This window comes from Acomys minous (genome assembly GCF_964271855.1).
Source record: "Acomys minous genome assembly, chromosome: 16".
NCBI classification, from domain to species: Eukaryota; Metazoa; Chordata; class Mammalia; order Rodentia; family Muridae; genus Acomys; species Acomys minous.
Window position 1 is genome coordinate 90,895,381 of NC_140498.1, and position 20,878 is coordinate 90,916,258.

Below are 20,878 nucleotides of genomic sequence, written 5' to 3' on the forward strand. Positions count from 1 at the left end.
GGATCACACCACTTTGTGGCTGTAGCCTGCTGAGGATGACTTTTTGGCTTCCTCAGACTGAATGCACAACTGGGCAGGAAGAGTTTTAGCCCTGAGTCAGGATGGAGGAGAACTGAAGAAGCCTGGCCCCTGTGGCAAGGTGTGGGGGTGTGGGGGTGTGGGGGGTGGGGGACCCGGGGGATGGGTCCTCTTACACTGTTACTTGGTACAGACTCTTTTACTATTTGACAATACTGGCCCTCAACTTAAAATGCACACGCCGCCTTTGGTGTGGCTATTATTGAACATTTGGAATTCCTCCTTCAGATAAACCATATGCAGATAAATGTGCATACATGAATAAACACACAAACACACATGTGGATGAATACACATGGACATGTATAGTTCATGTACACATGCATACACATGTCGGGGCCCATTAACCAGTCAAGAAAAAGTAAACACTGGGTGTGGTGCTCTGTCATTCTGGGCAGGTATTCAGCTGGGGGCGGGGCTAAGCTGTAAGGATCCATCAGTGGTGCTACCATGCTGCTAAATTGGCGGTAGTGTCAAACATCCGTCTAAAGGTCCGTCTGTCTACCCACTGATCAGCGCAGCTCTCTGACCTCATCAGAGACGGCTCTTCGTGCGGTGACTGAGCTTAACACAGAAACTCAGAACTGATCAAAGTGCAGAGAGTAAGTGCCAGAGGAATGCTCGGCCATAAATGGGACATGGAGGTCATGCCCCACCCCCACCCCCGAGGCTCAGAGAGCATCACAGAAGAGGGTGTGGAAGAGCCAGAGCTGGGGACGGCTGGAGTGGTGTCTCCTGCTGCCCTCACGATCTCACTGTGGCTGCCAGGACAAGATCAAGCCAGTCAAGGGTCCAGCATGCACGGACAGTTAATGGCTTCTGGGTGAGGAAGAGTCCATTTTTCTTTAAGGGTTGTGGTTTTTGGTACTTTGACCATGCTCCAGGAGTATGTGGGTAGTGCAAGTTGTAGTCTGTGGGTGAGAGAGAGAGAGAGAGAGAGAGAGAGAGAGAGAGAGAGAGAGAGAGAGAGAGGCAGAGACAGACAGAGACAGAGACAGAGAGATAGAGACACAAAGAGAGACAGAGAGAGGAAATTGGGGGTAGGTATGGAGGTAGGGGTAAATCTAGGAGGAGTTAGAATGAATCTGATCAAAATATGTTGTATAAAGTTCTCAAAGAATAAAATTATTTTTTAAAAACCCTTTAATCCCAGCACTCAGGAGGCAGAGGCAGGTGGATCTCTGAGTTTTGTGGCCAGCCTGGTCTACAGAGTGAGTTCCAGGACAGACAGGGCTACATAGAGAAACCCTGTCTTGAAAACAATAACCACAAAAGATATATTACTTCATTTAAAAAGCAATGTGGGCTGCACTAGCATAGACTACATTTACTTATATATTTGATTTGCTCACCCATGGGAGCTTTGACACATACCAGATATTTCTGGAGAAGCACCCAGACTCTTGGCATCAGTGATTTCTTCTCAGAAAGGGGTGGGATTTGGATATAAATGGGAACCTTATCTTTTGAATATTCTTTTACACTTGGTTATTGATTAACTACTTTGATCATTTTTTAAATTATTACTTTGAACACTGTTTTAAAATATCACATTTCCCAACCAGGACACTGCCTTTGAAGCCAGGCTGTCTCTACTTGGCTTTGTGACGCTGGGCAAGTTATTTACCTTCTCAGAGTCCACCCTCCATCTGTGAAGCAGAGGTGACAACAGTGCCTGTATCTGTGTGGACGGAATGAGGTGAGAGTTACTAGGGTCTAAGCTTTATCTAATGTGCCGCAGACTAGGGACGTAGGCAAGGAAGGACCCTTGTACCTCTGCGAGGCAGATTCTGACTGCTGAGCGTTCACCTTTCTACGGAGAGTCTTTGCTTGTTGCTCAGTCTGTGCTATGGATATGTGGACTGACCCTGTCCGCAGGACACCAGCTCCTCCTTGGAACATAGAAAGAACAGAACAGAGACACACAGGCAGAGACATTCAAACCCCAGAACTTGGTGGCGAGCCAGCACCGTGAGGAAGGGGTGAGGATGTCACTGTCTACCACCGTGGGAGAGCTCCAGGGCTCTGTCCACATGCTGGAAGGGATGAGGGGAGTCAAGGATCTTTCATCTTGGCTTGGCCTCATAAAACTCAATTACCAGAGCTAGCTCAGATACCCGTGTGCTACTACATCCATCACGATGACAGAAAGTTCCAGAGTTCAGAGCGGAGCCTTTTCTGTTTCCTTCTGCTCATCTCTTATCCTGCCTGGGCCTGCCCTGACACTGGGGCTTTGAATTTGGGACCCAGCTCCACTTTCTGCTAGCCTCAGACTCCTCACCTGTACAGTGCAAATGTTGATGGGATGATGGGCTCCATCAGTTAATAGGAGACAACTGAGTGGGTGTGTGCTGGGGGCTGCGGGGGTCATGCGGCACTCATGTGTGCCACTCCCAACTGTTACCTTTAGGGTTACTTCCGCTTAGTGGTCAAGACACACAAAACTCGATGCCTCAGAACTATTTGCAACCGTCAGGGGACAGAGGCACTGCAGATGACCATCTACAGATGAGCACATTAAAGAAAATATGGGGTATGTGTGTCTAACGGAGTTTTGTTTACTCATAAAGAATAAAAATATGTAATTGTTTGGTGAAATGGACAGAATTAGAGGTCATCATGTTAAATGAAATAAGCCAGACTCAGAAATACAAGAGAGGCTGAAGCGCACCATGAGTACGGGCCATCCTGGACGACCCGATGAGGTTCTGTCTCAAAACACAAAAACAAAAGCAAAACACCAACACCACCAACAAAACACCCCCCTACCCCCAAAGAAAAGAGAATAGAGGGGAGGTTACATATTTTCTCTTACGTGCAATCTAGATTAAGAAATTTTTAGCCATTTCTTAATTCCTAAAGTAGAAAAGGGACTATGCTGGCGGGGGGTGGGGAGGAAAGGAGCCACAGAGGAGGAGGAATGTGGGGTGGGCTGTACGCAAACACACTAAGTATACACAGGAAGGTAAAATGATAAAGCCTATTATTTTGTACAGTGATTAAAAACACCAACTGACAGTGACGGGGAGCCTTGGAGGTACTATACACAAGCTGTGGTAAGATTCTGGGTTTGTAAAGACTGCTCTGGCTGCTGCTGCTGCCTGGAAGATGGGAGGAACCTGTGTCCCCCTCCCCCCTCCCCCAGCTGGCCACAGGAGCCCAGGCAGGAGCTATTCCAGGTACCATGTGGTCAGCACTGGGTGGTGACAGTTGGGGAGAAAAAAAAGGGGGGCAGGATGCAGAGAGGGAGGTGAGTTCTGAAGATGTGACTGATTGGACAAAGGGCTGAGAGACAGGGCATGTCCTCAGAGGTTTCTTGGCTTCAGGTTCCCATAGGTGGGCACGGAATCATTTCCTAGAGGAACCCAGGCTTATGTGGTGGAAGAAACATCGCCAACGATGAGCAAAAGTCATTTGCGGACCCGCGCTTCCTGAGTCCCGATGCATGATTTAACTGTTGTCTGCAGGAGTCTTGTGATCCTTGACTCCCACTATTCGGAGAGCACAAGGGGATGACAGAAAATATACTTGACTTGGTTTACTCCCTGCCGTTGTCCCGGCCCGGCAGATTGTTGTTAGGTCAGTCATCTAACAATCTGACCCTCCATTTTCTTGTGAAATTGAAAAGGTAGTCAGAAGTAGTTCCTGAGGATTTTGTAAAAAATTTTGAGCAGATGAATACTGCAGAGAACATTTTGTAAACCATCATGTCAACTGTAATGACACTGTTGGGTCCTTCTCTTTAAGGGGACATTGAGAACGGCATGCCCCAAATTACAGCTGAGTGTGTTAACCAGAGACTCAGCCAGCTGCCCCCTCTCCTGTCTGCCGTGTGTGTATGCAACCTGAGGAAGAGGAGCTAGGCCCAAAATGTGAGGAAGATGCACTCCTGGAAGGAAACAAGGTAAAAGCCTATCTTTTAAGGGACTGGTGGTAGAACTAAGCCGGTTAACTTCAAAGGTCCCTGTAAACACATCACTACCTCCAGAGGGTCCTGAATTAATTACAGAAGAATTTCAGCAAAGGGAGAATCTACTAAACAGAAGATACAAGACCAGATGTGCCCATATCCCCTAATAACAATAAATGTAACCAGGTCAAATTTCAGTAAAAGCCTAAGGCTCTCAAACTGGACAAAATGTACCAGCAGTTGGCCTATAACAACATGGGTATAGGGAGAACAACTCAGGACAGGATAAACTAGTCCCAGAGGCAGGTATGGGCCAAATGCACATCTGTTGTTCATATGGATATTGACAGAATAAGCCTACTTTTTGTTTGTTTATTTGTTTTGGTTTTTCAAGACAGGGTTTCTCTGCGTAGCCTTGTCTGTCCTGGATTCCCTTTGTAGACCAGGTTGGCCTCGAACTCACAGAAATCCATCTACGTCTGTCTCCCTGACTGCTGGGATTACAGGTGTTTGTCACCATGCCCGGCAAATGAATCTACTTTTAATTGGAGAATTTAATAATACACTTCATTCTCTTCTTAGAAGGCATCAGCCTGGAAACATACAATACTTATTTCTGAATACATGCTCAACTTCAAGAAATACTTTCTACTAAATATAATTACACTTTAAGAAAAAAAAACATTAATAGTATTATGAGTGAATTGTACAAATTACAAATGTTTTGACCTTAATATTCTGAACATTTTTATATAGAACCTCTTAATTTTAATTAACTAAGATGGGGGAGGGTCTCATGTATCCCAAACTGGCCTTGAATTCACTGTATAGCTAAGGATGACCTTGAACTTCTGATCCTCTTGTCTCTTTCTTCCAAGTGCTAGGATTATAGACATAAGTCACCATGCCTGGTTCATATGCTGGGGATCAAAGCTAAGACTTCCTGCTAGATAAGAACTCTACCAACTGAGCTGTACCTCCAGCTCTAGTAGGATCTTTACTGAGTAGTCTAATTGAAAATTGGAAAAAAAAAAGTCCTGAAAGATAAGATATTATTTATCTCCTCTTTACAAACAGGAATAAGACTCAAAGACATTAATAAAGGCAGCTGAATAGCTAGAGTCAACAATGGGGACACAAACTGAGTTTGTATAAACTTCCAGTCTTTGCTTTTTAACCATTTTCCAATTAGTACTGCGTGCTCGCGTCTTAGCAGCCTGACTGTAGAGGTGACCTGTAGCCCCAGTAACTGGAAGGTGAGAGGGACTCTCTAGGCCTTTCACTTCAGCCTTGTTATGGAGTCTGTGGATATCCTTAGGGCACAGGGAACTCAGCACTCTGGAGTCAGTGCCTATGAGTCACTCAAGGAGAAGACTCTACAGCATCATAGTTTTCCAAATGTTCCTGGCAGCAACAAGGACCAAGGGGAGAAGTATGTGCATCAAGCTGACAGGTGATGAGTTTGAGCTCACAGCTAGGGGGCAGACTTTAGAGACTTTCTCAGACTGTTGGAGCTAGGACCAAACTCAGGACTCTCAGACTCACGCGGGCTCTCACTCATTTCTTTACCTCCCCAAGAGTCTCTCAGAACATGGGCTGCAGATTTCTGGGCTCTTCCTACTTAGGTGCTTCTAGACTATTCTAAAGGAGCCCAAATGGTGACAATTTGCTTCCTTTTCTTTCCTAGTGAACCACCCCCAAGTACAAGTACAACCGGCATCTTAGGATAGAGAGCAGGGTGTCGGAAGAACTCATAGGTGCTGGCAAGGCAAGTGGGCCCTAGTCACTGCAGAAAGTAAGTGTTTCAAAAATTAGTTTCATGATTGTGATAGAAGGCTCTACGTCAACATGCAAGAGAACTGTAAAACATAGGATAATATTTTTAAACTAAGAGGATAAAATTAAAGATCATGGTCTCAGAAAACCCTGTTACAATCTTCTCATCAACTGCTTTTACTGAGTAGCTACTATTCAAAACAGAGCCAAACTATCTGACCAATCAAATGAGCAGTGAGGTTGGACGCCTCTTATAGAAAAGGTCATGTTTCTTTTTTTCCTTTCTTTCTTTCATTTGTTTTGTTTTGTTTTTTGAGACAGAGTTTCCCTGTGTAGCCTTAGCTGTCCTAGATTTACTTTGTAGACCAGGCTGGCCTCGAACTCAGGGCGATCCATCTGCCTTTGTCTCCCGAGTCCTGGGATTAAAGGTGTGCACCACCACACCCGGCACATTTTAGGTGCCCAGGAACTGAGCCTTCACGTCTACAGCCATTACCTAAGTCAAACCAGCAAGGCTCCTTGATGACTGGTGATCCCAGGCTGTCCAGGGCATGGCAGTTCTGACAGGAATTTGCTACAAGGGAAGGATGAGGCCAAAATCCCTTCACTTCCTTCTAGCAGCAGAAGGGAGGAGTTGAGGTCACCTGATAAAGTTGCGGGGAGGAGTCAACTTGACATCACAGCCCCGGAAAACCATTCCAAAAAAAGTTGAAAAAGAGAGGTTTTAGTAGAAATCACCAAGGATGGATGCCATCTGGTACCCTGCTCCCCAAAACCGGGTCCATGGGCCAGCATCACCTATACCTTTTGGTACCACTTCAGAGATACAAACCCTCAAACTCCACCAGAACCCTCCCTTCGGGGATCTCTGATTCGCCTCCTGAGCACAGGACCGCAGAGTCATTCGTGACACTGGAGTCCAGTCTCCCTCCAAATGCCTGGCCCACCTTGGGATGGTTGGTCCTGCAAAGCCTCCAACAGACTTCTAGGTAGCAAGTGTGATAATATTAGGCTGAACCATGCAAAATTGTCGCTGTTCGGCAATTCTGTGACCTACAAAGATGACAGTTTCAAATGAAACTCCAATTTCAGCTCAATTGGCAACCCGTTCAGAACAAAAGCAATTCTGATGTGGGATATGGAGGTTAAAAAAAAAAAAAGGCTCTGGCCAGAGTCTATATGTAACAGCCCACAGGTATGCAGGTGAGCTGTGCATGGTTCATAACACTGAGTCTCTCTCTTCCATTAAAAAAAAAAAAAGAGGTTCTACATAAGATGGAAACATCAGACTTTCTTAGTGCCATGAAAGATGTCCTTATATCAAGCATAGACTTCTTCAGACACCTTGTTCTCTGTCTTAAGAGGAGGATGAGGGTGGTTTGCCTGGTGTGTGTGTGTGTGTGTGTGTGTGTGTGTGTGTGTGTGTGTGTGTGTGTGTGTAGTGATTTGTAACTATCTGGGCTTATTGCCGACAGCCTGGACATCTACAGCTCACATTCTCAGCCTAGCTATCAAACACAGCTGGGTGGGTGGTGGTGTCAGGTTTGATGACACCCGAGCTCTTGGTCCATGTTTCACCACCACCAGCCTCTTCCACACCTCTCTTTCCTGCCAGGGCTTTGGAGGGAAGGCCTGATTTAAGACTCCTTTATAAAGTGCATTTTGAAAGGAAATAGTGAGGACACTTTTTAAAGAGATCCTTAATGAAGGGCCAAGAAGCTGGGCCTTAGGGTCTCTTGGAAGTCCAGAGCGTCTCACGGGATTTCCTAAACGTAAACAACCTCTGTCCAGCCTGTGCCTCTGGCTGAGGGTCCCCTAACGTTCCAGGCCCTGGCTGGAACTCCATCACTGTCTGCGTGCATCCTATACCGGAGTCTGCCTCGGCCAGCTCCTGGCCATCCCAGACTCTTGCTATGTACAAGCCCCATCTAATGCTCCACTCACTGTGGGGAGAAGGACACGGTCCCTTTCTGTATGGCCCAGAAGAACGCTACAAGTCTCCTCTGAACTGAAAGCACAGACCAAAGACAGCCACAGCCCATGCACCAGTCCGTGGTGACTCAGAAGGGTGGAATGGAGGACAGAGACAGAGGCACACTCTCCGACCCCCCCTTTACCCCCACCTCTGGCACTAGGTTCAAATCCTTACTTCGAGTGGCTCTGGACAGGCCTTTAGCACCCTTGTTCCTGCGCTCTCATTTGTAAAATAGCAAGACTTGGGATAACAGAAGCCAAGCTCTTCCTTCCCAAGTCGACTTTGCACTGTCCTTCCTGGCACTCTGTGTCTCGCTACGCAGTTACAGATAACTATTCAGCTAATATTTTTTCTTAACATTGACTGGAGTGTGTGTGTGTGTGTATGAGAGAGAGAGAGAGAGAGAGAGAGAGAGAGAGAGAGAGAATATGAGGACGGCCACAGGTGTGTATGCATGGCCTGAGGTTCATGTGCACCTTCCTGAATTGCTCTCCATCATACCTTTTGGGTCAAGGTCTCTCGCTGAATCTGGAGTTTGCTGATTCAGCCAGACTGCCTGGCCAGCAGACCCAGACAGCCTTCCATCTCCACGCAGGCAGTACTGAAACCGTGAAAGCGCCCTCATGTGTGAGTGGCAAGTGGTTTACCAGCCGAACCATCTCCTCAGCTTTCACTCATCTCAGGCCTCTGGCATGATGCTGGCCAGACGCTGATGCGTATCCGACGTGGTGTCTGCTCCTTTTCCAAGGAGTCCCCAACCTACTGCAACCCCACTTCATGCCCCCATACCCATCAAAACACTGTGCCTGCTCCTTCCTGCTGGATGGGATGCTTCCTTGTCCTACGTCCCTGGCTAGTTCACCCTCCTTGTCAGAGCCGTGAACTGTCAGTCAAGAATGACTTCATGAATAATCTTGGAAACTCCAGCTACAGTTGCCTTCTGTGGCCTGCCCAGACATTGGTGGCAAATGCCCCCCCACCCTCCCCTGTGTCTTGGGATAGGAAACTCAGAAGGGATTCTGACGGCCATGACGGTGCTCTATCTAAACTGAGGCAGGTAGTCCTATCTTTGTCTTTGCCCACTGGATTTGCTGGCATGCCCCAAGTATCTAGGTGGTGGCCGGAACACCATGAGGTGGGGTGGATTAAGCTTGACTTCCGCAACAGGAAAGGGAGGCTTGGGAGAGGCGTCTGAGCCACTTGCCCAAGGCTAGAGGGTTGAACCAGCTCCTAAGTCCTCATCTGTTATTGCTTATTCGGTGGTTCCTAGTGTTTCATGGCTGATATCACAGGACTTAGTGGCTGCAGAAGGGACAGGCCTGGGCTGGGAGAAGGCTTACTGTCACCAGGGAGGTCAGAGTTGTCGTACGAACAACCCTACAGGGCTAGAAGCAAAAACAGAGCTTATGGGCATGACCAGGATGTCACACTGGCCCGGAAGAAGACAAGTTAGAAAGCAACTGACTCTCGGAGTGAAGTTGGGGTTCACCGCATGCTCACTGAGGAGGTGCAGGACAAGATCTGCCTGATGCTGGCGCTGGCGGAGTCACCAAATGATGAACCCGGAGGAAAAGGGTGCTGGGTGGGGACTTAGAGAGCCACAAACAACGCTGCCGTCAGCCTTCAGAAAGCAGAGACTCACAGCCTTGATTAAAATGCTCAGGGACAGACATGAGGAAAGGCTGCCTGGAAAACAGAGACTTTACTAAACCTGGGGGCTGGGGGAGGGCCTGAGTCTTCCAGGAAAATGAAGGGAAGGGGAAGGAGGGAAGAAAGCGGGTTTCCAGGAGTGTTTGCATGCCTGTGTATGTGGGGTGATGGTGGAAAACGGGAAAACTAATTTTTTTTAATATTTAATTTTTTTTTATTTTTAGGTAAGGGCTCTTGTAGCTCAGGCTCTGAATATTATTCTTTCAACAGATCAGGACACTGAACGAGGAGAAAAGTTTTGCTGAGACTACACCTGCAAACTTTTCATTAGGAAATCACGCACATAAACATACATGCACACACACAGGTGCACATATATGCCCCTGTGAGGTGAACACACACATACACACTTACGTATTTGCTGAGACAAGGTCTTGCTGTTTTAGCCAAGGCTGGCCTTGAACTCCTCCTGCCTCCTAAGTGGGCACGGGATACTTAACCACGGAAACCCTAAATGAACAGCGGCATTCTCAGCACTTCCGCTAGGTTCCATAACTGTCTACGTTTGTACAGTGGCTCATCTGTCCCCATCAAAGCGTCATTAAACTATGCATCGATTCATCTGCTTGCAAGCTGCTTATGGATCCAGTCATCTGTCATTTACCTGCCTGCTTGTCTTTACTTATTTACCTAAAACTCAGGCCTTGCATATGCTTGTCACGTGCTCTACCACTGAGCCAGAAACAGAGTTCTTACAATGAGTCATCTTAAAACAAGTGGAAGACATTGCGGTGTTTCAGCCCTGAGTGATGACAACAATAAAAATAATCATAACATCATATAAATGTTACATATTAGTATTAACACTCATTAGTATAATATATTATTTTTTATTATTATGTGTGTGTGAGTTTTGTTTTCATTTGGTTTGGATTTTTTGAGACTAGGTCTCGTTTAGTCGTCTAGGCTGGCCTCAACCTTGGGACAATCTTTTTGCCTCGGTCTCCTGAAGGCTAAGATTTTAGGCATGAATCCTCATACCATGTTTCATCCCTAAATACTCAAACACCATGTCTGTGTTCTTAAAATTTTCACTCAATACCCAGTGAAGGTGTGTGTGTGTGTGTGTGTGTGTGTGTGTGTGTGCGTGTGCATGTGTGTGTGTGCACGTGCACATGCATGCGCCAATCTGTGCAGGAGGCCAACACTCACCTCTTGAGAGGAAGGCCTTGCCTCCCAGCTACAGTGATCCATGAGTTCAGGATCAAGCTCAGGACGCCTCCTGCCTTTGCCACCAGCTTTGATTTACACTAGAAATTTGGCATTTAAACACTTTAAAACACCCATGTGTTTTAAATAAACAAAGCTCGTGCATTCTTCTACGCAATGTTATCATAACCTTTCCCTACCTTCCACTCCCCAGGAGTGCCTCCTGTCTCTAGAATCCAGGAGGAGGCACTAACCCAATGGGAGAGTCAGAAGGAATCATGCTTCAGGCAGGCCAGTCTTGCCGGTTCCGGGGCTTGAACTCTGGTCATTAGACTTGGCGTCAAACCTCTCTATCTGCCGGGGCCATCTTGTCAGCCCTGTCTACTTTTTCTCTCAAGCCTTTTTCTCTCAAGGCATGACTTACTACTTACATACACTGCATTTATCCCCATATCAGAGTTCTGAATGCCTGGTGAAAAGATAATAAAAAATAATAAAAGAACCCAGATAGTCCAAAAATAATAATAAGAGGAAAAAAAAAAAATAAAAACCAATCCAGCCAGGAGACCTAGCTGGTCTGGTGAACTTCTGCAGTGCTTTATAAGAAAACAAAGGGGTCTCATCTCAGCGACTGTGTCATAGGAGGGGAAATGAGAGGTGACGACTTCGCTTCGTCAGCAGCTCTGCCAGCTACCTGGACACCAGTGCGTGACTGTAATTGGATTTCATTTCACTTGTTGAGTATTTCAGGGCTGAGCCACAGCTCCACCCATCAGTGAGACCAACGAGCCACCAAAATCTATCTATAAGTTACTCTTTTTCCCCACTTAAAGTTCCCAGGGTGGAAGACAGCCTGATGAGATCTACATGGTATTTTTATGATAAACAGGATTATACACACTCTAGCCTTACGCCTAGATTCTGGCAACAAGATGCCTCGTAGACCCTGCAGACACCTTAGCTCAATGGTTCTCAACGTTCCTAGTGCTGCGACCCTTTAATGCAATTCTTCATGTTGTGGCAACCCCCAAACATGAAACTAGTTTTGTTGCTACTTCATAACTGTAATTTTGCTACTGTTATGAATCATAATGTAAAAATTTAATATGTGACTCCCAAGAGGGTCGGTTGTGACCCACAGGTTGATAATCACTATTTTAAGAGAGGGACCATCTTATCCTTTCCCAGGGCCACCCTCTTTTTTAGGAAATATGGCTGGGGTTAGGAGTTCAAGGTTTGCTTCTCAAAGCAATCCACCTGATTCTTGTTTATAAAAAGAAATCAAACCCTTCAGCTGAAAAAAAAGGATGGCTGCAGCTGTCCCAGGCTGAACGAGTTTTTGATTTTACACAAGCTCCCTTCTTTGTGTATAATTGGGAATGGGTTTCAGAGAGGTCCATTTTTTTTTCCAATTTGGCTGCAAGGTTTTAATAATAATAACAATAATAAAAAAAAAGAAGCCATTTCTGAGAGTTATTTAAGGCTGAAATGTCGGGCCAGCATTTCTGAGGGAAGCTGCGATGACTTCGGGGCATCTCTGAAAGCCTGGAGAATTTATTCCGGGGCTATAGTCACAAACTTCAGAAGCACAGCATGATGCCCCAGACTCAGGACCACCCTTCCCAGGAAATCTCAATCAGGACACGGTGGCATTAGCACAGTGAGGCACAGAACACAGGGGACATGTGAGACACATGCACCTCCCCACTGCACACAGAAACCACACCCCCTGCAAAGGCTTCCTGTCTTCCGTTTGAACAGAGAACCCTCCCTTTGGGCATAACTAATGGACCGTGATGGAACAACACACACCTTAGGCGAGGAGGAAGAGGATGTTGATGCCAATGAGACTCCAAGGCCCGCTAGCCTAGGGCTTGCAGCCCAAACACCTCTGAGGTCAGGAAAGTGGCACGGGCCATACATACTGCTCTTGAGGTGATGTAAAAAAAAGCCCGTAACAAGATTCCCGCCCATAACCCCCGCCCCCAATTCAAATCCAAACCAACAAACACCACTGTAAGGCAGCCTAGCACACAATCACAGGAGTTACATACATAGAGCCACCATGGATTCCGAAGACATCATTTCACAGAAAAAGAACGGAGGCTGAGCTTGAGGAAAAGGCTCACACTAAACAATTAGCCAGTCAAGGGGGGAGGGGGGGAGTCTCCTGCTCTCTGGCTCCTTCTTCCTGCTTTGATTATTGGGGTCTGTCCATTTTCACCTTGCTGACCCACCGAATCCTCCTGGCAGCTCACACAGTACTAATGATGGCATGGATGACGTGCCAAGGGTTGAGGGACTTGGCTCACTCACCCCAAGTCACTGAGTCCCTGGAGTCATCCGAAATGATGCCCCTGGTGACTTTCTGGGGGTGCTTCGCCTTGTAATTTCACTGTGGTCAGGTCGTAGTGGGAGATGCCCCGTCTCCAAAGATATTAGTACAAATTGGTGTACCAACTTGGATACCCCTGCCTCTGAGAACTCTCCCCTGATGCCCTCAGCCACACCACCCTGGCAGTAATGACAAGGTACTCCCAACCATCCCCGAAGAAGAAATGTCGCATCTGACTCGGGGTTCACTGGATGCCCTGTTGTCTGGCCTGATTCCAGCCAACTTCAAGGTGGGGCTCATACCTCTTGTGTTAGGCACCTGCCCTTGGACTGGCAGCATTCACATACAACGATGCCACAACTGACACACGCTGATGTGCATTGCGGAAATGATAACTGCCCTAATTCTTGGCGTTTCTCACTAAATACAGTTATGGCAAGATGTGTGCTCAAAGAGCCTTGCTAACGGCACTCACACTGGAGACTTAGCAGCGTTGTCTGCTGACGCAGTGTTCCAAGAAGGCTTCATTTCCCAGTACGGCAGTCTACTCACTCCCTTCTTCCCAGGATCCAGAGCTCAAGTCCTACAGACATGTTCACGATTTGCCAAGGCTAGCCCAGGGCTGAGCACAAGGCAGGTGCTTTGTCGAGACCAGTGACAGTTACATGGGGGTGGTATATATGCTTGATTCTGAAGTTATTCCCAAGGGGAGACTTTAAAAGGAACTTCCTGTCTGGATTAACCAGTGGGCAAAAGCCCAGGGTTAGATGGGAACTCAGGGCTGATGTCTAGCAAGGCTAAGGTAGAGATACCTGAACCAGCTCACTGACTAACAGGAACAAATGGAAGAGAGGAAATCCTACCCTCTTCCATGCCTGACTCTGGGTTTCTCTATTGTGAGGGCAACGTGAAATATCACCCACAAGTTCTAGATAAAATGTCAAGACATGAGGACCTCCCCCTACTCTGTCAGAGATGGGCTGTGTGGCTTTTGACAAGTCACATGACCTCTCCAAGCCTTAGTTTCCCTCCTGTACAACGAGGTCAGGAACGGAGGGCCTTAGAGTCTTCTGGAAAGGCTCTATTTAAATGCAGACACTTCAGATCTCCTTCAGGGGAGGAGGATTCTGCAGGCTGAGGGGTTCAGGCGGCTCTGATTCTAGCTTGTGGCTCTGGCGCTGCTGGTCCTCTGGGCAGGTGGCATATGACACTCACTAAGTGGGAGGATGTCTAGAGGCCATCAGACATCAGAAACAAAAGGGCATGTCTGCACCGTCTACAGCCTTTGTATCCTTAACCACGCAGCCCCACTCTGCTTTGGGGTGGGAAAGTGTATCCCTCTGTGGAAACATCCTGTGTGAAAATTGCTCTTGAAGTGCCAAATTGAACCTCTGAGTATGCCAGCCTCTGCCTTGAGCACACTTCTTGCCTGTGGTTCTTAACTGCATTCTGAAGTACACCCATCCCTGCCCAGGGAACCTGAGTGACAGGCAGCAAGCCGAGAGCTATCAAAAGACACCCCGACACACACACACACACACACACACACACACACACACACACACACACACACACACACACAGAGAACATGACACAAATTTCTTCATGCTTTCAAAACCTAGGCAAGTTGATCCCCAAGTTGTCCAGCTGAGGGCTGAAAGTATTCGGAACCCCCCTCCCCAGGACCTTGGACAGCACCTCCCTACTTGGTGTTGAGAACCCCTGGGGACATTCTACTTTAGTGCAAACCCCCTCTCAGTCTCTTGGCTTTCCCCAAGGGTTGGTCCACAAAGTGTCTTTGGGGGCTGGCAATGGCCATTTGGGGAAAATGATCAAGAGACAGAAAGAGATTCTGGGTTGTGTGTTTGCTCCTGAGCAGACTCCCAACCTGGGGTCTCTTCTCTCTCTTTTATTATTAAAAAAAAAATCAGTAACTTTCCCTGTCTCAGAACCACCACCCCCTACACACACACACACACACACATACAAGACAAAACAAATCAACAACTTTAACACATGACCAGCATCTCCAGCACCCCTGTTACAGACATCACAACATCTCCAAAACAGCTTCATGTAGGAGTGACTGCTCTCCTTTGACAGATAATGGGACCAAAGCTCAGAGATGTTAAGTGACCAGCTGGAGGGTCACACAGCCATGGAGCAAAACTTAGCTTCAGATGAAAATCTCCAACAGGTCTCCACTATGCTGCTTGCTCTTCTCCTGAATGCTCTGGGATTTGGGGGAGGGGGGCGGGACAGGTTATCAGACTTTACCAAGTCTGGTTGTGTAGATACATCTAGAAGTAGGACCATGTGCACAAAAGTGGGGCACAGGTCAGGCTGGCTATGCATGCAACGCCCCCCCATCACCCGCCAGATTAGGAAGCCACAAACCTGGGTGAAGGTCTTCTTTGGTTGACTAAGGACAGCAGCTAGCTTGGTTGGCCCTACCTCAGTCTCCACATCTGCAAAGCAAGGTTCAGGTAGCTGTCCTAGGTACTGAGGATGTCAAGATATTCCAGGCACATCCTGTATGCAGTAGTAGCTTTTGCAGCATACGCAAAGCTGCGTGTCTCTCGGTTTCTTCTAGAATCTGGGCTGGGGCAGTGACATTGGCAGTCACGGGGACCTGTGTGAAGGATTCTCAAACCTGCTGAGATTCCCAAGGATAAAGAGTAGGCTGGACCCCTACTCCAGTCTGGCATACACCCCAAATTAAAAAACAAACAAACCTCCAAACAACCCCCAATAAAAACAAAAGCAAAACTCCAACCAAGAAAATCAATTCTCCAGGAAGCTACGCTAATTATCGCCGCCCCCAAACCTTCTATTTGCTCTGGTCTTGCTTTGAGTGGGGCTGGGCAAGGGGGTACTTTCCCCCACACTCCTTTTGGAGGAATGGTTTTTTAGGGGTCAACTTCTTTCTGTCTTCTCCGCTATGGAGGCAGACACTTACTGGGTGTCCCAGGCTCACCTACACATCACCCCTACCGGCTCACCTTTGGGGGACTCTTCCACCACGGGGGCGGGGGGGAGGGGACGGCTCTAGAGCTCCTTTCCCACAGTCTGTGTGTGTGTGTGTGAAGCGAGGTCTGGGGTTCCCTGGGAGTCAGATAACGTTTTTAAAGAGTCTCATCTGCCACAATATGTGATGCATCTCCCCAGGGGCTGCTTGGGCAGACTGGGAGGGAGGTGGCACAGCCTAAATCATTCTCCTGAGGACCCTTGGTTTGGTCAACGGAAGCTCCAAGATGCAGAGGCCCCAGGATCTGTCTGTCCCGAGCTGCACGCAAGCCGACAACCAGCAATATTTTCCACAAGCTGAGCACCTGCCCTAAGCTTCATGTAGACATTTACGATATTTTAAAGGCTTGCCAACAGATCCCCAGGAAAGGGCCACTTCTCTGTTTCACACAGAAAAAAAAAAAAAAAACAGAGGCTTAGAGATGGGGAGAGACTTACAAACAAGCAAACAAACAAAAAAACCAACCAACCAACCACAGAAACAAACAAACTAGGATTACAACCCTGCTGTATGCCTGTGCGAGCCTCACTAGCTCCAGAAAGCCAGGCTCACAGTGCGCAGACAGCTGTGGATGCTGAAGCCACCTTGCCCCGAGGGTGAAGGCAAGCCTAGGGCTCAACCCACAAGTTCTGCAAGGACCCAAATGTCCATGAGTGGCCAGGGAAGCCTGGTCTTCTGGAAACCCTGTCTCGCTCCTGGACCACTTGGATGCAAAGGGATTCTGAACCCTGGCAGAGTGCCCCTCTTCTGCTCTGGGAACCATCAGGCACTTTTAACAGTCTCCTTGGCGGGAGAGGTGCAACTTTCCAGGTTCGGGGAATCGCTGCTTCACTGGGTCCCGCCAGCCACGGGAGCGCAAAGCTGATGGGGCAAAGTTGGAAAGCCAAGAAGCAAGCCCACCACTCAGCTGGGACCCACTCTGGCCATGCTAGAGTCCCCAACACAGTCACGGGGGTGGGGTGGAGAAGACGGTGGCTTGAGAGAGGAATGAAGGGTCTCCAGAGGAGGTGGCTGAAAGTTGAGGCCCCAAAGGTGCCAAGATCCCCAGGGTTGTGTATTCCCCCCGCCCCCAGGTCGCACACGCGCCTGAGGTCGCGATAGCCTGGGGTCACAATTGAATTTCTACCATTGTGACATGGAGGCTGGGGACGTGGGGGAAATGGGGTTGAGGGGATCCCCGGTCCTTGTAAAGTTGGAGCGAGGTGGCAGGACCCACCTTCCCAGGAGCTCATAGCCCGGACTCGGGTCCGCCCCGTTGCCGGGAGAGCCAGGCCGCCAAGGAGAGCCAAGTTGGGGCGCACTCTACCCGTTGGAACTGGAGCGCAGCTTTGAGAGAAGGGACGTGGGATACCCTGGGTCTGGGGCTGAGAACTCACCTGCCTCCAAGCCCGCTCAGTTCCAGGACTGTGGATTCGCTGATCACTCTGTCTCCTGTGCCTCTTCCTCCCGTGACTGCTGAGCGCGCGGATCCAGAGCCTCGCTCCGGGCAGGATGCTCTGGGCTCCAGCAGCGCCACGGGGTAGGAGCTTCCAGAGAGAAAGAGCGCTCCCCGCCCCCTCCCAGCCCCTCGCTCCGCCCTAGCCCAGCCAAGTTCAGGACTGGAGGCTGCCAGTGTCCCCACGCGCAACCCGGCTCACCCCGACCGAAGCTGCCCCACGGAGCAGCCGCTGTGCTAAGTAGCCGCTCGCGCCCTGCGGCTACATCAATATGCAGGGACGGCGCAGCAAGCTCAGCGAGGGTCGTGAGGGGGAATTTATTTCTTAATGTCCCTGCTTTATCCTATCACCGCTGAAACGAATTAGTGGTGACGTCCAACCGGCTGGTTTATGGGCGTGGGGAGGGAGACGTCGCAACCCTCATTAAAAGGGCCGCTCTGGGCTTGGAAGCATACATCTTTTATGTAACCTAATTTCCATTTTTTTCTATCAGAAAAAAAAATCAACACACACAATGAAAATTTTGGGGGGACCCTAAAGGGGACTGGATATAGTGACCATAAAGGGGAGGGAGGCTTTTGGGGGTAGAGAAGGACACAGCTGGGGCAGGTGGTTGTCTATGTCCTAATGGTGGACAGATTCCATAATGGGACAATTAGAGCACAGGCCTTCAGGGCAGGGCAGGAAACCCCTTGTTGAGCCAGTGGAAGCCAGCCTTGGTTCTGGCCCTGGTTCTTGGGTGGGCAGACGTTCTGGAAAAGAGGTCTGGGTCTGGTTGGGGAGGGTGAAAACCCTCCTGGGTGGGGGTCTTATTTCCTTATGGCTGGGAGATCCCAGTGCTAGGAGAGGCCAAGAGTTGGAGTGGGGGTGGGGGGGATGAGCAGACACAGAGAACCCTTCCTTCTTTTTCCTTTCTTAGGGGCTTAAACATATGGGTAACCATATAAACCCATCTCCAACTGTTTCTTCCTGGGCAGATTGCACAGGCTTTTTTGCATTTAGCTGTCGCTGTTGCTCACACACTCTTGGGGAGGAGTGTGTGTGTATGTATGTGTGTGTGTGTGTATGTGTGTGTGTGTGTTGCAGGGGGGTGGACTCAAGAAATGGGAGGAGGATTCAGACCCAAACACAGACTCAAACACACCCAGGCACCTGGCTGCCAGCTTGATGGTCCCCTCAGATTCTCAGAAAGCACAGCACACTCGGGGTACAATTGCGCGGAGGCCAAGGACCCGGCTACCTCTCCTTGTCATTCATAAATACTCTTCGGATGTCTTACATGTCAAGGCCGAGGATAGGGGGTGTGACCTTGAGGGGTGCAGGAAGAGGACTAGGGAAGGAGAGGAGGGGAGGGAAATGTAAGAGGAAGCAGGTGGGGTGTAAAGAATCTATGCCCAGGGAGGGCCTGAGAAATTCCTCCCGGGCTCTGCCACTTCCTGGCTGAGTGTGCCAGGTCTGAAGCAACGGTGACAGTGCTCTCAGCTTAGTGTGTGGCGTACAGTACCTGCTCTAAAACATAACAAAACAAAACAAAACAAAAACCAGCCATCCATAGTGACTTGACTATATGTCAGTGGGTGCGTGGGTAGCCCAAAAGAAGAGGCTGGAGTGAGTCCGTGCAGCCTGCCTTTATCCTTTTCAAAGTTGAGCACTGGGCCTCCATGGTGTTGGGTCTCAACACTGCTCCCTCAATTACCATGGCAACTGGGGAAAATCAGGAAGCCAGGAAGGGAGGCTGCTTCTCCACTGGGCTGCCAGTTCACCTGCTCTGGAGTCTCACGCTTGCCTGCTGTGTGGGAGTCCAGGAGGCAGAGGTCCAGAGCGAGCCATCTCCCCTCCTGCCTGTGAAACGGATGGGTGGTCAGTAGGGAAGGCAGAGCTGTGACAGGTGGGGTCAGGGCCAAGGCTGGGCTGTGCCTACAGAAGCGGGGTTGGCCGGTTGGGGGAGAAGGAGACAGAAACCCCACTGCCCCCCAACTCTGTTCTTGTTGCTAGGTGCAAGTGATGGTAAGGCAGGGCCAAGAGGTTCTGGAGAATCTGCTGGAAGGACAGAGCCTGAACCCAGGGGAGGAGCCTGCCACCAGGAGGAGGGGTGTGTGTGTGTGTGTGTGTGTGTGTGAGAGAGAGAGAGAGAGAGAGAGAGAGAGAGACAGAGAGAGAGAGAGACAGAGAGAGAGACAGAGACAGAGACAGAGAAACAGAGAAGAGAAGAGAGAGAGAGAGAGAGAAGAGGAGAGAGAGAGAAAGACAGAGAGAGAGAGAGAGAGAGAGAGAGAGAAAGAGAGGAGAGAGAGGAGAGGAGAGAGAGAGAAAGAAAGACAGAGAGACAGAGACAGAGATAGAGAGAGACAGACAGACACAGAGAGACAGAAAGAGAGACACAGAGAGACAGAGAAACAGAGAAGAGAAGAGAAGAGAAGAGAGAGAGAGAGAGAGAGAGAGAGAGAGAGGTATTTATACAGAGACCAAGAAACAAAGAGCCCCCCACCTCCAGCCCCGCCACTAGACAAACAGACTGACTGACTTGCTATCCTCACTGACGCTTACTCTTGGGGTTAAGGAGAACTGGGGTGTACACCAGCTGCTGTGTTACAGGGGACCGTGGCTCTTTCCTGTTGATCCTTCCTCATTTTGTTGCCTTTGAACCCGTAAGGTAAAGATACACAGTTCATTGAATTGTCACTAAAATGTCAAGGGGGGGGCCTCTTCACTCCTGCCACACAGAGGCGGGGGTGGGGGGGAAGGACCTGAGGCTCCAGAAACAGCATCCTCTAGCCCCCCTAAGCAGAGGAAGAGGAGGCAGGTACAAGAACCCAGATCCTGACTAGGGGGTGGGGCTGCATGGCTCAGAGGTAGCGCCCCTCTGATGTGCGTGAGGGCCTGGGTTCCATTCCTAGCTCTTAAAAAACAAACTAAGACAGAGCTCAAGTCCCAGGATCCCCAAGTGCCTACTGTGTTGTAGAGAGAAGGAGAGGGAAGCAGTCAAAGCCACAGTCCTGCGAGTGTCAGAAAGGAAGGAGGATGGCTCTTGGTGCTGGGGACCCTCATTAATGCCTGGCAGAACACGTGTCCCCAAGAAGGGCAGGAAAAAACCCCAATAAATCACCAGAGACCTTTGCCAACAACTAGGAGGCTCTGGGCAGGATATAGCAACAATCCCCAAATCCTTCCTTAGATGGCGACTTAGCTGATGCCATGGCAGCTTGAGTCTATCTGAAGCCTTGGACATTTGGGGGTAGGGGATGAGGGTGTCCTACATGGACAGTGAATGCTAAAGTGGTACATCATTGCCCCCTGTATCCTCCATGGACCTCTGCTCAGAGCTGACCCAGGGGAGCCAAAGGAAGAAGGGATCTCTTCCTTTGCTGAATCTATGTGGCTGCCACGGAGGGCTAATACATTACCCAGGGCTAATGAAAACATAATTATCTTCTTTTGGCTGTAGAGAGGGGCTAATTTAATAGGCTGCGATCGAAAGGCA

At 49.0% G+C, this 20,878-nt stretch overlaps 1 protein-coding gene and 1 long non-coding RNA gene across 4 annotated transcripts in view; one reads left to right on the forward strand and one right to left on the reverse strand.

Moving 5' to 3' along the window:
- NOS1 (nitric oxide synthase 1) overlaps positions 1 to 17,825 on the reverse strand; it is a gene marked incomplete at its 3' end in the record, with an annotated part of 110,733 nt that extends 92,908 nt beyond the window's left edge. For 2 of the 3 annotated variants that reach the window (XM_084764821.1, XM_084764822.1), the window contains exon 1: positions 17,338 to 17,825. The remainder of the gene's footprint in view (positions 1 to 17,337) is intronic. The other variant, XM_084764820.1, reaches the window with a different exon arrangement.
- On the forward strand, positions 776 to 2,674 carry LOC311585779. Its single transcript, XR_014775348.1, has 3 exons — positions 776 to 901; positions 1,644 to 1,777; positions 2,489 to 2,674. It is a non-coding gene; the product is annotated as an uncharacterized lncRNA (long non-coding RNA).
- Positions 17,826 to 20,878: the final 3,053 nt, after the last annotated feature.